Below are 22,965 nucleotides of genomic sequence, written 5' to 3' on the forward strand. Positions count from 1 at the left end.
CAAGGTTCTATATCCATTGTTTTGGGGCTTCTACCATGGCTCAGCAGGAAATAATCTGCCTCCCAATGCAGGAAATGTGGGTTTGATCCCTGGGTGGAGAAGATCCCCTGAAGAAGGAAATGCCAACCCACTCCAGTATCCTTGCTTGGGAAATCTCAAGGACATGAGCCTGGTGGTCTAGAGTTCATGGGGTCACAAAAGAGATAAGACTTATTGACTGAACAACAACATTGCAAGGATTCAGCCACATGGTATAAACTTAATAAATAGTTAAATTGATTAAGTATATAAATAAACTCCATTCTCAAGTTGCATTTTTAAAGTAGAAATTAAATAAGAACATCAAACAAATACAAATGGAGGCATAGCTTAGAGATTTAACCAGAAATATCATTATGATAATGACAGTAAAATGGAAGGGTAGCATTTTAAGGTGCATGAATAATATTTGCTCTTTAAGACTGTTGTACAACACCTGTCTTTTTTTTTTTATGTTTCTTGTAGAATGGACAATATTTCTACTTTTACAATGTGACCAGTTGAATATCTATAATTTCACTGTCATTGTTAAATTTACTAAAATAAATTTGATGTTTTATGTATCAATATTGATCTAGGAATTGGACTCAACCTCTATTTTAATACTTTTATTGGCCTGGATAACAGCTGAATAGCCTGAATAACAGTATGACTATGCATGAACTTTATGACCCTGTATACAAGAAAAATACCTTCTTAAAACTAGCTTCCATAAATTATTCTCCCTAAGTAAAAATCTTTCTGTGAAGTGCAAGATTGTGTAACAATAGTTTTTTCCCCAAATATTAATCTTTTTATATTGGCTATGTAGGAACAATGGTTGATCTTGTGAATGTAAACTATATGTACGTATGTGTTTAAGAGTTTGCCTGGGCATATGGCCTTTATAGGTCTTCCCAGGTGGCTTAATGGTAAAGCATCTGCCTGCCAATGCAGGAGATACAGATTCAATCACGGGGTGGGGAAGATCCCCTGGAGAAGGAAGTGGCAATTCACTCCAGTATCCTTGCCTGGGAAGTCTTGTGCACAGAGGAGCCTTGTGGGCTAGAATCCATGGGGTCTCAAGAGTTGGACACAACTTAGTGACTAAACAATAACGATGTGTCCTTTATAATAAAAATAATTTGTTTTATCAGTCTATCATCAAAATAACTGAAGTACTCTATAGGCATGCTCTTTTGTTTGAAGTTTCAACACAGTGTCTTTACCATCCACTTGTCTTAATATCGCTTCTGCTTCAGGAAATTAAAATTGCTTGGATTTGATTCTAACAGATTAAGCTAACAGTCTCAGCTTTAACTTTTCCTGTCACACGGCTTTGCCTTCTGCAGTGGCAAAGCTTGTGATTTGAATAACATAGCCACTAAGTATTTTAATCATCTTGTAAAATTGAAATTGGTGAAAATTAAACCATATCTGTGGCTTTCTCAACACTAATAAAAAACACACATGGAAGCAAAGACACAAATGTATATTCTTCTGTACACCATGCGCCTTTCATTAGGCAATTTTGACTCTAATTGGTTGTGTATGGACCCTATTATCTGATTATAATCTGATTAAAAAAATAAAAACCGTTGCATAGGGTATCTCCAGTCTTAATCATGGACATTAATATACTATTCTTTGAAATTCAACCTGACAGCCTTGGCAAATTCAGAAATTGGCTTGCCAGAGACCTCCAAGGTCATGATCCTTCAAAGCACTGTTTGTCAAATTGCCCTGACACACCTCCTGCTGGAAAAACTACTCTTTGATTATTAATGTGCAGTGGAAAAGTGACATAGCCTTGCATACTGATCTTATAGATCAAGAAAAAAAATTGACAATACGAGCAGAGAAAACTACCTTGAGTTAAACCTCATATATGTGATGAATACAAAAAAGAGTATGATTTGACTTGTGAATATAACTGAAAACAGAATTCTGAGTTTCTAAAAAGCATCATAAATGCTAGATTTTAATAGTATATAATAATATTAGTATCATCAACATGAAACATATTAAATATCTGTATATAGATTCTTCACAACTGAAAATAATAATCAGTATTATTGATTTACAACAGATTAAATTATATAAACTGCTCTGCAGTTTATAAATAAATAATTCTACTCCTCACTGCTACATTATATTTTAACACAAATGCATTCGTTTAGTATTTATTATACATGATAATTATTTTCAGTACTGTAGAGAGTATAAAGCACAAACCCATAGAAGATGTACTATGCAAACATTGCCTAAAATTATTACATATAATTAAGGGCTATTATTTTCATAAAAGAAATTTTATATTTTATAAACTATCAAATTATTCTTGATAAACTGTTCATGAAATTAAAATATATGTTATGTAATTATTACCCACAATTATTCATGTATGTGTTTATGTATATATGTATGAAAATACTAATGCATGCATGCATGCTAAGTCGTTTCAGTCGTGTCCAACTCTGTGCGACCCTATGGATACAGCCTACCAGGCTCCTCTGTCCACAGGATTCTCCAGGCAAGAATACTGGAGTGGGTTGCAATTTCCTTCTCTGAAAATACTAATAAAATCAACTAATTTGAAAGAGCAGAAGAACAAGTCACATGTAGATTGTAATTATATATCAGAACTTCTGAGGATAAAGAGATATTCCCCAAAATCCTAGAAAAATAATGAAAATTATCCAGCATCTGATTTCTCATCAGTAAAACTGCACTCCAGAAGACATTGGAAAAAACTTGGACATTTCTAAGTTGTGAAAGCAGATAGTCTTGATGCATCAATTTTATACCTTTAAAATCTATTTTCAAAGAGCTATGTGAAGTAAAATGCAGTTTCCTGTATGCAAGAAAAAAAGCATGGTTTCTTTCCCACACATCATTTCTTAGGAAATTATCTCTAGCAAAAGACAGTGAATCTCATAAGGGAGGACACTGTGAAGTAAGATATTTCATAAGGTAAATGTTGTAACTCAGATTGCCATTAAAGTAAGTTAACCAATTAATCATGCTATTTTTATATCAGACCCATAAATCAATCAGCTTGAAGAAAGAAGGCTCCAAATAAACAACTTGAAGAGAATAGGCTCCAGAGAAATATCTCCAAAGTGCTATATTTTAAGAAAGAAGTGAGAAGAGAAAGAGCTGGGAGGTGTATAATTTAATAATTAGATTAAGTAGTAAATAATTTTTTCAGAATATATATGTATAGATTAAATGAGGAATAGAGCTGAATAAAGTTTATCTGAGTTTTTTTCCCTGCATTTTTGCTTCTGCCTATAATATTACTCCCCAGATTGTGGTTTTTATTTTTTCATCAATGGCTAAGTCCTTTTTGAGCCATCTCTTTTCCAAGTTATCACAATTTGGCTATATGAAAAACAGTAAGAAATATGATTCTTTGTCCTTTTCATGTAACATCAATAGTATTTTATATATAAATTAATCAATAGGTACTCAATATGCATTTGTTGTGTTAATGAATTTATCACACTGTGAAGACCTAGAATAATGTTTAACACTGGAATTTAAAATTAGAATGATTAGTCAATGGTGAACTGAAGGGAAGAATGAGCAAAAAAGATGCTTTTTAAACTAACCTGATATATGGAGTAGTGTGAAGAAACAGGAAGAAACAAAATTAACATTTTTGGTACAAAGATTTGATAAAATTTGGTATTGATAATGGAAGTGCAGAAGTCTACAGTTGGAAGAGCTGGTTTGGATGTCTGGAGATAAAAAGTTATGAATTTATTGTATGATATATACTTAATGGAGAGTTCAATAGTATATTCATGCAGAGATATTGATGTCATATTTTAGTAGCAGGATTGTTTTGTCTGACTTTTATAAATAATGGAGATTTTGTAGATTTTCCTTTTTGTGTGTTTTCATAGTACTGTGAGACTGAAATAGGACTGCCTAGGCATTTAACCAGAGAAGGCAATGGCACCCCACTCCAGTAGTCTTGCATGGAAAATCCCATGGATGGAGGAGTCTGGTGGGCTGCAGTCCATGGGGTTGCTAAGAGTCGGACACAACTGAAGCAACACAGCAGCAGCAGCAGCAGCAGGCATTTAACATGGATTATCAATTTTGTTCTGCTACTGCTGCTAAGTCACTTCAGTCGTGTCCGACTCTGTGCGACCCCGTAGATGGCAGCCCACCAGGCTCCCCGTCCCTGTGATTCTCCAGGCAAGAATACTGGAGTGGGTTGCCATTTCCTTCTCCAATGCATGAAAGTGAAAAGTGAAAGTGAAGTTGCTTAATCATGTTCAACCCTCAGCGACCCCATGGACTGCAGCCTTCCAGGCTCCTCCAGCCATGGGATTTTCCAGGCAAGAGTACTGGAGTGGGGTGCCATTGCCTTCTCCGCGATTTTGTTCTAGTAGATCCTAAATTTCTTGATAGCAAGAGACTATTTTATTATTTTATTTATGAGAGGCTTTTTATTTTAAAATAATAAATAATTCCTCATTTATTTATATATGTCCTGACACACAGACTTCTATAGATGTGTGTTAATCTGAAAAAATAGGTCCAGAAGAAATAGGTTTTTAGTCTGGGAATTCTTTTAAAAATAGAATTTAAATCAAGTGATAGGTATCCAAAAGTCCTCAATGATAGGCAAAGCTGATATTAACAAAATGTAAGAAAGTATTGACAATGTAGAATATTTAATAATAAATTAGGATATGTAAGGCAAATGAATTTGAAATAAGATATTAACAATATGTAAGAAAGTATTGACAATGTAGAATATTTAATAATAAATTAGGATATGTAAGGCAAATGAATTTGAAATAAAATGGTATTAAAATATTTTACTGAATAGTTATTTTAAAAGTTTGATGAGAATATTTCCCCCTAAATAACTCTAGAAAATATAAAAATAGTTTATTATGTTTGTCCTTAATAAAATATTATTATAACTCTCCCTATGTTTTAAAATTATGGACAGGGAAAATATCATAACTTGATGCTTTCTTGAATAGATTTTCTTGAAAAATATATGATAGCAAAATAAAATCTTATTTTATCTTATATTGGATTCTTTCCTAAAATGAATATAAAAGTCATGCAGTAATATCCCAGAGTTTCTTTTTCTTCCTTGATATTCAAAATAAATCCTATTGGAATTATTATGACTATTTCATTTTCCCTCATTTTCTTACATTTATTGTGTCAGTCAAAGAGTTCATTAGGGTTTTTTTGTAAGACGTATGAAAAACGTGAATGAACTTTTGGGCCAACCCAATATTTACAGTATTAACTCGGTCAGAACCTCATTCATCTGGCTTTCTGTGAGATTGGAAAAATTCTCTCAAGTCATTTTCATACACTTAATGATAGCAAGCATTATTAAGATTTTTATTTTAATCATTGTATTTTTACGTATGATATTCTCAATGCTGGACCTTCAGAAATAGACCTATGAAGAATTGGCAGGTTCAAGCTATAGATTGATATTGGTTACAAAGGAGAGAGAGACTGGAATGGGACCAGTTATATAAGTAGATAGTTTCTTTCATGAACATTATTCTGTTCATGTTTCTTTCATAAGAAATTGATTAATGAACATGCAGATCTAAATATTTTTTCTGAAAATATACCAATGTATTGATAGTACCTCCTCTTTTGTAACTTCTGTAATTATTCAGAATGTTTAGAGCATAATCTATTTTGCATCACAAAGCGAATACCTGTGATATACACTTAATATATACAGCTGTAGAAGAGCAAGTTTCTACCCTCAAAGAACTTTCAGCCATCTTTTCATTCCACTCTGCATTACCACTGTGCATTCTCTCCCATAGTCCCCAGAATCTAGCAAGATTGCTAGCATTCATAAAAGGCTACTTCCCTACAGTATTTTATAAAAACCACATAAAACTACACTTTGTTTATGAACCTTTATTCAGCAACTTAAAAGTTAATTTGTTCTTAATTACTTATTCATTTCATATTATCTCTAGCAAAAGAAAAAAACACAGAAGTGTGCAGGCAAAAATGAGCAAAGTATGGGATAAATATATTTATTAGTAACATGAAACAAGACATTAATATATTCAAAATATTGCATGATTTATAGTTTTTTTAGTTCAATTAATTTTAAAGATGATTTTAAGAATTAAGGAGGAAATTCTGAAGTTTTGCTGTAATGCTTATGTGGTTTTGTGTTACATATATTTTGAACTGTTTGTAGTAAGTGCAGAGGTGCAGTATAACATTTATTATAAGCCACTGCTTAAAATAGCACCTTGTTAATCAAGGGGTTTGATATGAAGGTTTAGTATTCTAGACGGTCATTAAAAGAAAGGAGAAAATATAGAAAGTCAAATCAAAGTCCTAAACTGAATACTTTATGAAAGAGAACAGAAGCTTATGAAGTGAATCATCAGCTAAAATACGTATGATTGCTTGTGGGTATATTTCATTGTTCAACTGTAATCAATATGACAATCCAAGTCAGATACTATAATAGCAATAACTTTTAAAAGTCTTTGAACATCTATTGCTCATCTCTCTTGCATGTCATTTGATTCAGGGTGCTTCAAATTTTAATCTGAGTAGAACGCAGTCATTGTGTTAAAAATTATTAGCAGAGGCAATTGAAAGAACTTCTCAGTTTTTTTTTTTTTTTACTTGATGTTCCTGTGGTATTTTATGTCTTGTAATAAGACCAGAGATAAATACACTTAGCAAAGGAATTACCATTAAAAACATATATATTTTAGTCTGAAATATGGTTATTTTCTATTTGTAAAATACACCTTTGTAGGAAAATACACACACTCATTACAATCCATAGATAAAAGAGAACAGAGTTCCTAATCTTCCAGAACAATAAAGAGGAAGTAGATATGAGGCAAGTGTTGTTGGAATCAAAACTAAAATTTTGTTTGTTTTTATCTTATTTTGTTTTTGCCAAAATTACAAAGATATACATATCAACTTTCTAATCTGTTTCTGGAGATTTATTATATAACTCTTTATTTCTAAGCTATTCATAATGGAAACTGTATTGTGAATTGTAATAATTTGGAAATGCTCTATCTTTCTTAAAATTTTTATAAAATACAACAATGACATAAAGATGACTGTCAAAATCAAATTGGAGAATGTCATATTTTTAAAGGACTTGTCATAAGTCCTGGATACTTACAAGTATCCCTGCTTATTTTAGGAAATCAGATTAGCCAGGGACAAGACCTATTTTTTCCTTATTCACCATATTTACCTTTTTTATTTCTTATCATCTCTGATTTCTGCAGGCCACCAGGGAAATTAGAAAAACTAAAAAATTTAGGGGGTTGGATGGGAGTTGGAGACCCCAGGACAGTGAAAATGAACAAAATCAAAGCTACTGTAATATCCATCTTATCAGCCCCAAATACCTGTAATATATATATTGGAAATGTATATTCGACATGAGCACTATTATAAATACTTAGTCACAATGAGAAAGTAATCATTTTGTCTTTTGCTTTCACAATCTTTTCTATGTCTCTAATCCAGTGCCCATTTTCCCCAAAAAATAAATAAATAAAACTACAGAAACCTCTACAGGTTATCTTGGAACAATTTTATAGTGATACACAGGGTTTCGCTGGGGGCTCAGGTGGTAATGAATCTGCCTGCAGTACAGGAGACCTGGGTTGGAAAGATCCTCTGGAGAGGGGAATGGCTACCAAATCAAGTATACTTGCCTAAAGAATTCCATGGACAGAGGGGCCAGGTGGGCTATAGTCCATGGGGTTCCAGAGAGTTGGACAGGAATGAGCGACTAACACTTTTCATAGTGATAACCAAAAGTTAATTCATTCACTATTTTAAAAGCATAGTTTTAATGGAAGGATCTAATTTGTTTTATGCTTTATTGGGGGGCTTTTCTTTCAGCTTGGAAAGAATATGCCTGCAATGTGAGAGACCTGGATTCGATCCCTGGGTTGGGAGGATCTCCTGGAAAAGGGAAAGGCTACCCACTCCAATATTCTGGCCTAGAGAATTCCATGGGCTAGTCCATGGGGTCAGAAAGAAGGACACACCCATTTGAATGCAGAGTTCCAAAGAATAGCAAGGAGAGATAAGAAAGTCGTCCTCAGTGATCTATGCAAAGAAATAGAGGAAAACAATAGAATGTGAAAGACTAGAGATCTCTTCAAGAAAATTAGAGATACAAGGGAACATTTCATCCAAAGATGTGCACAATAAAGGACCAAAACAGTATGAATCTACCAGAAGCAGAGGTATTAAGAAAAGGTGGCAAGAATACACAGACCTGTACAAAAAAGATCTTAATGACCCAGATAACCACAACGGGGTGAACATTCACCTACAGTCAGACATCCTGGAATGCAAAGTCAAATGGGCCTTAGGAGGCATCGCTATGAACAAAGCTAGTGGGGGTGATGGAATTCCAGTTGAGCTATTTCAAATCCTAAAAGATGATGCTGTGAAAGTGCTGCACTCAATATGCCAGCAAATTTGGAAAAATCAGCAGTGGCCACAAACAGGAAGGGTCAGGTTTCATTCCAATTCCAAAGAAAGAATGCCAAACATTGTTCAAACTCTGCACAGTTGCACTTATCTCACACACTAGCAAAATAATGCTCAAAATTCTCCAGGCCAGGCTTCAGCAGTACATGAACTGTAAACTTAAAGAGGTTCAACCTGGATTTAGAAAAGGCAGAGGAACCAGAGATCAAATCTCCAACACCCGTTGGATCATTGAAAAAGCAAGAGTTTCAGAAAAACATCTACTTCTTCTTTATTGACTATGCCAAAGCCTTTGATTGTGTGGATCACAACAAACTGTGGAAAATTCTTAAAGAGATGGGAATATCAGACCACCTGACCTGACTCTTGAGAAAGCTGTATGCAGGTCAAGAAACAACAGTTAGAACTGGACGTAGAACAACAGACTGGTTCTAAATCAGGAAAGCAGTGCATCAAGACAGTATATTGTCACCCTGCTTTTTTGCAATACATCATGTGAAATGCTGGGCTGGATGAAGCACAAGCTGGAATCAAGATCGCCAGGAGAAATATCAATGATGTCAGATACACAGATGATACCACTGTTGTGGCAGAAAGCAAAGAACTAAAGAGCCTCTTGATGAAAGTGAAAGAAGAAAGTGAAAATGTTGGCTTAAAACTCAACATTCAGGAAACTAAGATCATGGCATCTGGTCCCATCACTTCATGGCAATTAGATGGGGAAACAATGGAAGCAGTGGCTGACTTTATCTTCTGAGCTCCAAAATCACTGCAGATGGTGACCTCGACCATTAAAACTCTTGCTCCTTGGAATAAAAGCTATAATGCACTGAGACAGCATATTAAAAAGCCAAGAGATTACTTTGCCAACAAAGGTCCATCTATCAAAGCTATGGTTTTTCCAGGAGTCATGTATGGATGTGAGAGTTGAACTTTAAAGAAAGCTGAGTGCCAAGGAATTAATGGTTTTGAACTGTGGAGAAGACTCTTGAGAGTCCCTTGGACTGCAAGGAGATCCAACCAGTCCATCCTAAAGGAAATCAGTCTGAATATTCATTAGAAGGACTGATGCTGAAGCTGAAAGTCCAATACTTTGGCCACCTTATGCAAAGAACTGACTCATTGCAAAAGACCCTGATTCTAGGAATGATTGAAGGCAGGAGGAGAGGTGACACCAGAGGATGAGATGGTTGGATGGCATCACCAACTCAATGGACATGAGTTTGAGTAAATTCCTGGAGTTGGTGATGAACAGGGAAGCCTCCTATGCTGCATTCCATGGAGTCACAAAGAGTCATAAATGACTGCGCTACTGAACTGAACTGAACTGAATTTGTTTTAGATTTTATAAATTTTCACAGGAATATAAATATAAGGGCATGATTGGCAATGACAAACATAGTAGGATTAGGAGATAAATGTGGATGAATATTATCTAGAAGATGATTAAAAGGAGAATAAGATGATCTTTATAATGAGTGAAATATAAAATGAATAAAGTTCAAAAGCCAGAGAGTTAGCAGGTTTTAATAGTCATGAACATTGAAAGATACTGTACAAGACATTTACTTTGCATATACTTTTGTATAGGATGAGACAATTTAATATTTTAAAATATATTTATTGCCTTTAAAGAACTGTAATAACTAAGAAATTTATCAATGTTTAGTGCATGCCCAGGGTTTAGACAGTCTCAGATTGGGTTCCTCAGAAAGCAATACTGAGATCTATATAATAAGGAAGTATGTTGGAGAACTGCTCTGCAAAGGGAAAAGTTGGTATATTAGTTAGTGTTTTCCAAAGTCAGAGATTTCAATAGTTTAGTTCAAAGTAAAGTCAAGAATTTTCAGAAAATAGAAACATTAGCTGCTTTCTGTTTTTAAAGGAAGATTTAAACTTCTGTGTATAAAGTAGACTATGGGACCGAAATGAACTGAAATAGAGTAGCTGGGAAACTATTGCCATAGTCAAAGTAAGAGATGATGTGGTTTTACACTTGGTCACAGAAGAGTCTAAAGATACATTCCAGATGTATTTGAAGGTAGAGCCACCAATAGATATTGATGGATTGATGGAGTGATGAGTAAGAGAGAGGGGTTAAGAAAAACTAGTTTTAAGTCCTAAGCAACCAGAATACAGTTGATATTAACCAAATAGAAAATTACTGGGTCAAGAGTGTGTTATGAAGGAGGAATAGAATTTGCATGTAGGAAGGATTGAAATAAAGTGTATTTAGCACAGTTTTTTTACGTCTTTATTGAATTTGTTACAATATTGCTTTTGTTTTATGTCTTGGTTTTTTGGCTGCAAGGCATGTGGGATCCTAGCTCCCTGACCAGGGATTGAACCAGCAGCCCATGTATTAGAAGGCAGAGTCTTAACCACTGGACTGCCAGAGAAGTCCCTGTTGAGCACAGTTTGAAATCATTATTAGATATCCATGTAGAGACCTTGAGTCAATGATTGCATAGATTAGTCTGAATTTCATAGATGTCACAAGTTTGTTTTCAGTTATTTCTTACACTTTGTTCTTTCTTACTGGATCACTAAAAAAATTTTTTTCCAGATAGTAAATAGTAGAAGTCTACTTGTCAATGTATTAATGAGTTGTAATATATAATATAAAAATACCATATGAAAAATATATGCATGCTTTAAATACAAGAATAAAACAAAAATTACATAAAATATTCCCCCTTGAGGACAAGAAACATGTATAGAGTATTGGTATTATGTCCAAAGTGTTCCATGAGCCGGTCCCAGTATTATCCTTCCCTCTTTTCTGAAGAATAACCACAGCCCCAAGTTTATATTAATTATAACCATTTTTTTCTACATAGTTTTAAAATTACATATATATATTGATTAGTAAGGTTTCAAATTGGGAAGGAAAACCACTATGGATATTATGGAAAATGAATTTTATTATAAGAATTGGACCTTATGCAATCATGAGAGGAAGTAAAGAACTCCAAAAAAGATCAGAAAAAAAATCATTTACCATGTTTAGTATTACTAACATGTCAGAGTCTGCAGGAAGCAAGGCATGTCCAACAGCTAGAGTTCAGTCAGAAAGAGGTCTGGTACAATAGTCAAAGGAAAGCTATTGGCTCTTGGGGCTTCGTCTCTGTGAGTGTGCGGCCAGGTGTCTGCAGTGGACCTGGGATGTTATTGTTCAGTAGGACTGACCCTCCATAAAGAGCGCCCTGCCAGGACCTTTGCTTTTATCCCTCACTAGCCTAACCCAGGGTGTCCTTCAGAAATAATAACTCCTGATGTATTTTTAAATCTCATGAAAAGTTCCATTGTGGCTCAACTTAACCAGGAACCACACAAGAGAAAGATATCTGGAAAAAGTGATTTCATGCTAGTTAATCTTTGCTCATTTTGAATTTTAAATAAATGGAGTCATACCAAATTAAATCTGTGAATCCATTCTTTTGTACAAACTTGTTATTGGAAATTCATTTACATTTTCACTGAGCATTCCATTGGTCATTCTGAACAGTGATACTATAAACATATACTATTTTTCTAGTGGGCATGTACAAAAAAATTATAGAGGAGTTATTGTATCAGGTAGATACATCTTGAGCTTCACCAGGAAATAGTGAAGAGATATCTCATTGTGATATAAGTTGTCATTTTTTAAAGTCTCCTAAAAGTTGAAAAACATTACATGTGTTTAAAGATCATCAGTGCCTCCTCTTCCCTTAAATTCCTATTTATATATTTGTCAAGTTTGTATATTAATCATATTTTCTGCTTTCCACATTAATATTTTCCTTATATATTTTGAATGAAAAATTTCCCTTGCATATATATGTATGTATTTTCACTTTTATGGTCTTAGACTTAATGTAGTAAAATATATGATATGCAATTTTTGTGTCTAATATGAGAAATAAGTTTTTGATCTCAGGTTAAATTTATTGTCACCTGGAGTTTTTGTTTTAACAATTTTGCTTTCATTTGTGTTTCCGTTTGTGTCATTTTCTTGGAACATGGCAACTCCACCTAAAGATTAACTTTTATTGCCTTAAATATTTACTATTGTAATTTATATTAACTGTAGTTTATGTACCTTTTCATTACCAACATTGATTGTGTTTTCTGTTTTTTTTTTCCCTTGAAAAAATTTACTATATGTTCATTGTTTCATTTTTTTTTTTTTTGATGAACCAATTATTGGTATTTCCAGATCTTTCTGTGACTTTTGTGTCTAGTTCATACATTTATAACTTTCCTTTTACTTCTTGGGTTATTTTTCTGTTCCTTCTGTTATGGCCTGAGTTGGGTGTTTGTTCATTAATATATAGCTGTTTGTGTTTCTAGAACATTTCATGTTCTTTATTCATGTTTTCACAAAAGTTTTAGAAATTACCTCATAAAAATGCAAGTTCTTTTTATGTCCTATCTAATTAAAATATAGTTTTAAAAAGGAAGGCAAATTATGATCAGTTGTGAATAATATGGTGGTCTCTCGCATAATCCACACACTGAAAATATTCACTCTTAAGAAGTCAATAAGGTAGCCAAGTATAGAAGCAATATTTAAACATCAGTTGGCATCCCACTCCAGTACTCTTGCCTGGAAAATCCCATGGACTGAGGAGCCTGGAAGGCTGCAGTCCATGGGGTCGCTGAGGGTCAGACACGACTGAGCGACTTCACTTTCACTTTTCACTTTCATGCATCAGACACGACTGAGTGACTTCACTTTCACTTTTCACTTTCATGCATTGGAGAAGGAAATGGCAACCCACTCCACTGTTTTTGCTTGGAGAATCCCAGGGACGGGGGAGCCTGGTGGGCTGCCATCCATGGGGTCACACAGAGTCAGACACTACTGAAGTGACTTAGCAGCAGCAGCAGCTTCCATGAACTTACAGAAGTCCCAGCTGGATTTAGAAAAGGCAGAGGAACCAGTGATCAAATTGCCAACATTTGCTGGATCATAGAGAAAGCAAGGGAATTCCAGAAAAAAACATCTACCTCTGTTTCATTGACTATGCTAGAGCCTTTGACTGTGTGAATCATTAACAAACTGTGGGAAGCTCTTAAACAGATGAGAATACCAGATCATCTTGCCTATCTCCTGAGAAACCTGTTTGCAGGTCAAAAAGTAACAGTTAGAACCCTATATGGAACAACTGATTGGTTCAGGATAGAGAATGGAGTACGACAGGGCAGCCCTGTTTATTTAAACTATATCCTGAACACATCACGAAAAATATGCCAGTTTGGATGACTTACAAGCTGGAATCAAGATAGTTGGGAGAAACACCAAGAACCTCAGATATGTGGATGATACCACTCTAACGGCAGAAAGCAAAGAGAAACTAAAGAGCTTCTTGATGAGAGTGAAGGAGCAGAGTGAAAGAGCCGGCTTAAGACTAAACATTAAAACAAACAAACAAACAAACAACTCTAAGATCATGGCATCTGGCCCCGTTACTTTATGGCAAATAGAAGGGGGAAATGTAGTAGTGATAGATTTCCTCTTCTTGGGCTTTAAATTCACTGTGGACACTTCCTGCAGCCATGAAATCAGAAGGTGATTGTTTCTTGGCGGGAAAACTATGACAAACCTAGACAGTGTGTTGAAAATCAGAGATATTACTCTGCCGACAGAGGTGTGCATATGTTCCCAGTGGTCACGTACAGCTGTGAGAGCCGCACAGTAAAGAAGGCAGAGTGATGAAGAATTAATGCCTTCAAATTTGGTGCTGAAGACTCCTAAAAATCCCTTGGACAGCAAGGAGATCAAACCAGTCAATATTAAGGGAAATCAACCCTGAACACTCGTTGGAAGGACTGATGCTGAAACTGAAGTTCGAGTATTTCGGTCATCTGATTTGGACAGCTGACTTATTGGAAAAGTCGCTGATGCTGGGAAAGATTGAGGGCAGAAGGAGAAGAGGGCCCCAGAGGATGAGATGGCTGGGTGGCATCACCAATGCAATGGACATGAACTTCAAACTTTGGGTGATGGCAAACTTTGGGTAATGGCAAACTTTGGGAGATGCTGAGGGATTAGGGAGGCCTGGCATGCTGCAGTCCATCGGGTTGCGAAGAGTCAGACACAACTGGGTAATTGAACAACAGCAACAACAACAAAGTTTCCATGTACAAGTAAGTTCCCTACATACTAGGAGTTCCTTTCCAAGATTACATTTGTAAGTCCTATTTGTTTGTAAGCCCAACAGAGATAGCCCAGGTATCCAACTAATACAATCAGCTATATACCACTGCTTTTTTTTTTTTTTAATTTAATTTTATTTTTTAACTTTACAATATTGTATTGGTTTTGCCATATATCAACATGAATCTGCCACAGGTATACACGTATTCCCCATCCTGAACCCTCCTCCCTCCTCCCTCCCCATACCATCCCTCTGGGTAGTCCCATTGCACCAGCCCCAAGCATCCAGTATCATGCATCAAACCTGGACTGGTGACACGTGTACCCCAATGTTCATTGCAGCACTGTTTATAATCGCCAGGACATGGAAGCAACCTAGATGTCCATCAGCAGATGAATGGCTAAGAAAGCTGTGGTACATATACACAATGGAGTATTACTCAGCCATTAAAAAGAATACATTTGAATCAGTTCTAATGAGGTGTACCACTGCTTTACATCATGAGCTTGAAATAAAGATACTATTAAGATCCTGCACTTTCGCAGTGCAAGGCGAGCAGGTTAGATCCCTGGTCAGGGAAATAAGACCTCACATACTGCATAGCAAGACTGACAACAACAAAAAAAGATACAGTCCTACTACGATCCACTATACAGTACTGTACAGTAGTGCACACAAAAGCACAACCTTTTAAGAGAATGCACACACATGACAGTGTGTACCAGACAAGTGGGCTTACATGATTGGACATGTGAATGCAAGTTCACATCTTTGAAGGTTTGTATGCAGTAGACTTACTGCATTCCAACAATCATAAATAATATTTTTACTGAAAAAATACTATTCACTGATAAAACCACAATATACAAATTTTTTAACTTCTATTGCATGACTTATGCAGGACCTATGTAAAAATGTCTATCTAAAGGTTCTAATCCTTGGGTAGGGATGATCCCCTAGAGAAGGGAATGTCAACCCAGTCCAGAATTCTTGCCTAGAGAATTCCATGGACAGAGAAGCCTGGAGGGCTACACTCCATGGGGTAGCAAAGAGTTGGACACGACTGAGTGACTAACACTAATGGTTCTAAAGTGTATATATATTTTCCATCACTTTTAAGACATAGAGAATTATGCCATGTTCCTGAATGCATTCAATGACTGACATGAAATTGTCAATTATTTTCTTTTTTTTTTGTCAATTATTTTCTATTCACTTGTAACTTTATTGAAATTTTATTCAAAGTGCAAAACTGCTTTCTTTCTAGTTGGATAGGTGGGAGAGAACAGGGGATATGAGCTTTGGAAAATAAAATATAGTTTAAAATTTCATCAAAGACTAGAAGAATAAACAGATACAAATCAACAGAAAATATATAAAAATGAAAATACAGAGGAGCAGTTGTTATACAATATGTTTGTCAATATCAATTAAGCAAAATATAATTAAAGCTGTTGTTATTTCATCAAGTATTGATAAACATAACAAGTCAAAATTAATCCCATCTTTGGAATAATACAGTTACAAGTGACACTATAACACAATGAGATAGAAAAATATTATTAAATAAATGACACTAAGACACCTAGTTATATCAGAAATTGTTTACATCTATTCAAACTAAATTCAGTGGATAGATTGAGCATTCTGGAAACAGATGTGGTGATCTGTGTGTCTCTGTAGGCACCTCAAATTGTGTTTAAGCATTAAAGAAAAGATGAAATTAAATTATATCTTTATATAAAATCTTAGTTGATGCAGGATTGTTTTATTTTCATTTGTTTGTGTGTTTGTTTTGATTCCTGAGCTCTGAGACTTTTGTATCAGATTGTTTCATGGTAGGGATAAAAAAAAAATCTAGATCTTAACTAGTTTTCTCTAAATTAAGTTTATTCCCCATAACAGCTTGGAGTCAAATTCCACAACTAAACTAGCACCATTTAATATCATGTGGAACAAATACACAACTATAAATTTCTTAGTCAACATAAGAAAGGTGACATTAATTTTAATATGTTGGCACAACATTATTTCGCATATATAAATATTATTAATGAGAGATTTAAAATTCTTTATGCCTTTTTCATAATTCATTCAATTCAGGCTCATTACATTTTAAGTGCTTTAATAGCATGTGGTTAGTGGTTGCTGTGTTGGACGCATAGAACTGTATCTTGCTACTTAAAATATGATCTGGAAAAACAGCAAGGGCACCTTGCTGGGATCTTATGTAAAACACAAAATCTTAGGGCATAGTTTAGACCTGCTGAGTCAGTATTTACAGTGTAACAAGATCTTTCAGTTCAGTTCAGTTCAGTTCAGTCACTCAGTCGTGTCTGACTCTTTGCGACCCCATGGATCACAGCATGCCAGGCCTCCCTGTCCATCACCAACTCCCGGAGTTCATTCAAACTCAACAAGATCTTTAGGTGATTCATATGCTCAGTAGATGTCCATCAACAGATGAATGGATAAGAAAGCCGTGGTATATATACACAATGGAGTATTACTCAGCCATTAAAAAGAATACATTTGAATCAGTTCTAATGAGGTGGATGAAACTGGAGCCTATTATACAGAGTGAAGTAAGCCAGAAAGAAAAACACCAATACAGTATACTAACGCATATATATGGAATTTAGAAAGATGTTAACAATAACCGCATATACGAGACAGCAAAAGAGACACTGATATGTAGAATAGTCTTTTGGACTCTGTGGGAGAGGGAGAGGGTAGGATGATTTGGGAGAATGGCATTGAAATACATATAATATCATGTATGAAATGAGTCGCCAGTCCAGGTTCGATGCACGATACTGGATGCTTGGGGCTGGTGTACTGGGACGACCCAGAGGGATGGTATAGGGAGGGAGGAGGGAAGAGGGTTCAGGATGGGGAACACATGTATACCTGTGATGGATTCATTTCGATATTTGGCAAAACCAATACAATACTGTAAAGTTTAAAAATAAAATAAAATAAAAAAAGAAATATTCCAGAAAGCTTGGATTAGGATAATTGCATCTTAAGTGCTTCTGACCATCAAAAAACTGGAAATCACCCTTTCTACAAATCTAACTGGGGGGAAACATTTATCTGTAAATTATTCATTCCCAAAAGGTGAAATGAATACATAGATGTTAACAAAAATACACTAGGAAGTATTTATAGGAATCTATTTAATTTTAATAATCATAGATTACTTTATTAATTAGGTATTGATTTTAGTGTGTGTAAAGTTAAATAAAATAAAATTAAAAAAAAAGAAAAATCAAATTAGCAGAGTTTTAAATATTTACAAAACTGTATCTTTTAAGATATAAAGTTACATGCAATTTTATAGAATTGATATAAAAAGAATGGCTCAATAATGGGAGAATTTTGTTTCATTACTAAAAAGAAAATATATCCAATAGAAGCTATGAAGATTTTTGAGTGTTTTGATAAGAAAGTTTTCCACATCTTTCATCTCCCTAGGAATAGTACCAAAGGCTATGCATATTTGCATATTAAATAAATACATATACAGGGAGAATGGATACATGTATATGTATGGCTGAGTCTCTTTGCTGTCCACCTGAAACTATCACAACATAGTTAATCAACTGTATTACAGTACAAAATCAAAAGTTTAAAATGAAAAAAATATATATATAACCAACCTTTCATACCTGTCCTATTATTATGACTGCCACAGTTTAGCATGAGGTTAAAAGTAGATAGAAGGATGCCTGCATGCTCCATGGTTTCAGTCGTGTCTGACTCTGTGTGATCCTATGGACTGTACCCTGACATGGGATTCTCTTAGGCAAGAATACTGGAGTGGGTTGCCATGCCCTCCTCCACGGGAATCTTCCTGACCCAGGGGTTGAACCCACAGAGTCTTCTGAATCGCAGGCAGATTCTTTACCCCTGAGCCACCCGAGAAGCCCCCAAGAGAAGTATAGTTCTGTGCTTTAGGCAAACTCATGGATTTCAGATATAATTCTCAAGCATGTCCCTTTACGTTGCTTTTATTAAAGCAACATTTCTCATCACTGTATCAATATCACAACTGATAAGCATCAGTAGTGGATTTACTCTATGTTAGATTTCCATAGATATTATTTTGCTCTCTTCTGGAAATTGATAATCTTTTAGATTGCAAGATATGTATAAATGTACAGAATTGTAAATTGAAATTTGACTTTTATATCATTTTTATTCAATGAACATTTTAAATTAAATATAAACATTGTAATGGAAGCCCTTAGAATTTGTATCAACAACGATAATCATAGATTTAAGTGTGAGGAACACATTAACAATTTATCTTTTTATTTTGTAAAAGACATCAACAGCAAAAGAAAACAAGATGTTTGGAAAAATGAGAAATAATTAAAAATTGAGTTCGTGTGGACTGGTAATTAAAATAATCTACTCATTTCTTTGTCACTTGTTTGGAGTTTTATACTAACTCTGAAATAATACCATTTAATCTCAAGTGTCAGAATTATATAAAGAATAATATAAGGAACCTATAATAGGTTTCGTTTTGTTTGGGAGGAATAGGCATTTTCATATATTATTGGTGAGAGGCTAAGTTTGTGAAACAAAACAGATTTGGCAATATATATCAAAACACTAAACTTACACAACTTTTGGTCAGCCCCCAAACTACGAAGATATTGAACCAAAACAGCCACTTCTACACAGATTTCTTATTTGAGAAAAATCCCTATAAGCTTAATCTCTTGTGGTCTGAGATATATATAAAAATGTAATCAGATCTATTACTTGCAACCTAATATATTTCTAATTACAACTCTTTTAAAAAAGGGGTAAAAGAAGACATTCTTATTTTGCACTGATATTAACATGAATATTTCTAATATTTCCCCATTAAGCATGAAATTGGCTTTAGGACTAAACTTCACCCTCTTTTTTTCTTTTAACTGAACTACAGTTAACTTATAGTATTATATTAGTTTCAGGTATAAAACATAGTAATTCAACATTTATATATAGATTGCAAATTGATCACAACAATAGGTCTAGTAACTCTCATGTGAAGTTATTTAAATACTATTGACTGTATTCAATATGTTGTATAGTCCAAACCCATGACTTATTTATAAATGAAAATATATACCTTTAATCACCTTCACCCATCCCCCACACTCCACTCCTGTGGCAAACACTTCTTTGTTCTATGTATTTATGGGTTTGTTTTGTTTGTCCATTTGTTTTGTTTTTAGATCTCACATGTAAGTGAAATGATACTGCATTCTGCATTTGACTTAGTTTGACTTACTTAGCTTAATACCCTTTAAGTCCACCTATGGTGTTGAAATGGCAATATTTCATTCATTTTTATGATGGAGTAATATACCATGGTAGACATATAAGCTGCATCTTTATCCATTCATCTCTTGATGAGTACTTAGGTTGGTTCCATGAGTACTTAGGTTGCTTCCAATAGTTGGCTTTTGTAAATAACACTGCAATTTAATTTTCAAATTAACACCCAGAAGTGGAATGGCTGGATGATATAGCAGGTCTATTTTCAATCTTTTGAGGAAACTTCTTACTGTTTCCATAGTGGCTGCAGCAGTTTATTTTCCCACAAACAGTACATAATAGTGCACTTTTCTACACATCCTTGCCATTACTTAGTAGTATCTATTTCACTTTTGATGATGGCTATTCAGAAAACTAAGATCATGGCATCCAGTCCCATCAATTCATGGCAAATAGATGGGGAAATACTGAAACGGTGGCTGACTATTTTTTTGGGCTCCAAAATCACTAAGTATGGTGATTGCAGCCATGAAATGAAAAGACGTTGACTCCTTGGAAGGAAAGTTATGACCAACCTAGACAGCATATTAAAAAGCAGAGACATTACTTTGTCAACAAAGATCCATCTAGTCAGGGCTATGGTTTTTCCAGTAGTCACGTATGGATGTGAGAGTTGGATGGTGAAGAAAGCTGAGTGCTGAAGAATTGATGCTTTTGAAGTGTGGTGTTGGAGAAGACTCTGGAGAGTCCCTTGGGCTGCAAGGAGATGCAACCAGTCCATCCTAAAGGAGATCAGTCCTGCGTGTTCATTGGAAGGACTGATGTTGAAGCTGAACTCCAATATTTTGGCCACCTCACGCAGAGAGCTGACTCATTTGAAAAGACCGTGATGCTGGGAAAGATTGAGGGAAGGAGGAGAAGGGGACGACAGATGATGAGATGGTTGGATGGCATCGCCGACACAATGGACATGGGTTTGGGTGGACTCTGGGAGTTGGTGATGGACAGGGAGGCCTAGCGTGCTGGAATTCATGGGGTCGCAAATAGTTGGATATGACTGAGTGACTAAACTGAACTGAACTGATTCTGAGATATGACTAATGTGATATCACATTGTGGTTTTGATATGTATTTATTTGATGAATCACAGTGATAGTAAGCATTTTTTCATGTATCTATCAGCCATAGGTATGTCTGTATTTTTATACTGAGTTATATGGGTTCTTTATATGGTTTAAATATTAACCCATTATCAGGTATAACAAATATATTTTCCCATTCAGAAAGTTGCCTTTTTGTTTTATTGATTGTTTCCTTTTCTGTGTAAAATCTTTTTAATTTGATGAGTCCCATTTGCTTGTTTCCTTTGATTGCCCTTGCCTGAGGAGGCAGAGCCCCCAAAATTTGCTAAGACTGATGCCTAAGAGTATACTGCCTTTGTTTTCTTCTAAGGGTTTTATGGTTTCAGGTTTCCACAATCAAATATTTAATCATTTTCAGTTTATTTTTGTGTATGGAATAAGAATTCATTCTTTTGCATGTAGCTGTCTAGTTTCCCGAACACTGTTTATTGGAGAGACTGCCTTTAATTTATATATTTTCCTGGCTCCTTGGCTGTAAGTTAAAATAGCATATAAGCATGGGTTTATTTCTGGACACACTATTCCATTGATTTGTCTGTTTTTGTATCAATACCATAGAGTTTTGACTACTATAGCTTTGTATTTTGGTTTAAAATCAGGGATAATGCATGTCCAGCTCTGTTCTTCTGTCTTAAGATTACTTTGGGTATTTGTGGTCTTTTATTGTTCCATATAAATTTTAGAATAATTTTTTTGCACTTATGTGAAAAATTCCATTGGTGGTATTAAATGGTTTGCATTGAATCCGTATATCATCATGGGTAGTACGGATATTTTAACAATAATAATTGTCCAATCATTGAGCATCGACTATCTTTCCATTTCTTTCTTATGCAATTAATTCACCAATATTTTATAGTTTTCAGAATACAAGTCTTTCAACTCCTTGGTTAAATTTATACAGAGGTATTTTATTATTTTAGATGTAATTACAAATGGGATTTTTAAAAATTTATCTTTCTAATAGTTTGCAGTTAGTGCACAAAAAAGGAACAGATTTCTGTATAATGATTTCCTATCCTGCAAATTCACTAAATTCATTTATTAGTTCCAATCACTAGTCTCCAGGGATTTCTATATACAGTATCATGTATCTGCAAATATTGACAGTTTTACTTCTTCCTTTCCAATTTGGATACCTTTCTCACCTTTTCTTATCTGATAGCTATGGCTAGGAATACCAATACTATTTTAAATAAAAGTAACAAGAGTAATAATCCTTGTCTTGTTACTGATCTTAGAAAAAATCTTCAGCCTTTCTCCACTGAGTATGGTTATATACTGAGTATTGTTATATAAGGTCTTTATTATGTTGAGGTGCGTTTCCTTTATACCAATATTGAGCTTTTTTTAAAGTCACAAATAGATGTTGAATTTTGTCAAAGGTTTTTCTGCATTTATTGAGATGATGATAGGATTTTTTATCCTTCATTTTGTTAATATGATGTATCACATTGATTGATTTGTAGGTATGTTGAACCAACTTTGCATTTCTGGGTTAAATATCATTTATTTATGATGTATAACCTTTTACTGCATTGCTGAATTTGGTTTGCTAATTTTTTAAGGATTTTTTGTAGCTATGATAATCAGAGATATTGGCTTGTAGTTTTGTTGTTGTTTTATCTTTGGGAGTTTCCCTTCCTCCTTAATTTTTGGAGTAGTTTAAGGGGTTAGGAATTAACTCTTCTTTAACTATTACTGGTAGAATTCACCTGTGAAGTTATTTGGTGCTGGTCTTTTGTTAGCATTTTTAAATTACTGATTCAATTTCACTGTTAGTAACTGATCTAGTTTCTATTTCTTCTTGGTTCAGTCTTAGGGAAATTTTGAGTCTCTAGGAATTTGTCCATTTTTTCTAGGCT

This window comes from Bos mutus, chromosome 14 (assembly GCF_027580195.1).
Source record: "Bos mutus isolate GX-2022 chromosome 14, NWIPB_WYAK_1.1, whole genome shotgun sequence".
In the NCBI taxonomy this organism is placed as follows: domain Eukaryota; kingdom Metazoa; phylum Chordata; class Mammalia; order Artiodactyla; family Bovidae; genus Bos; species Bos mutus.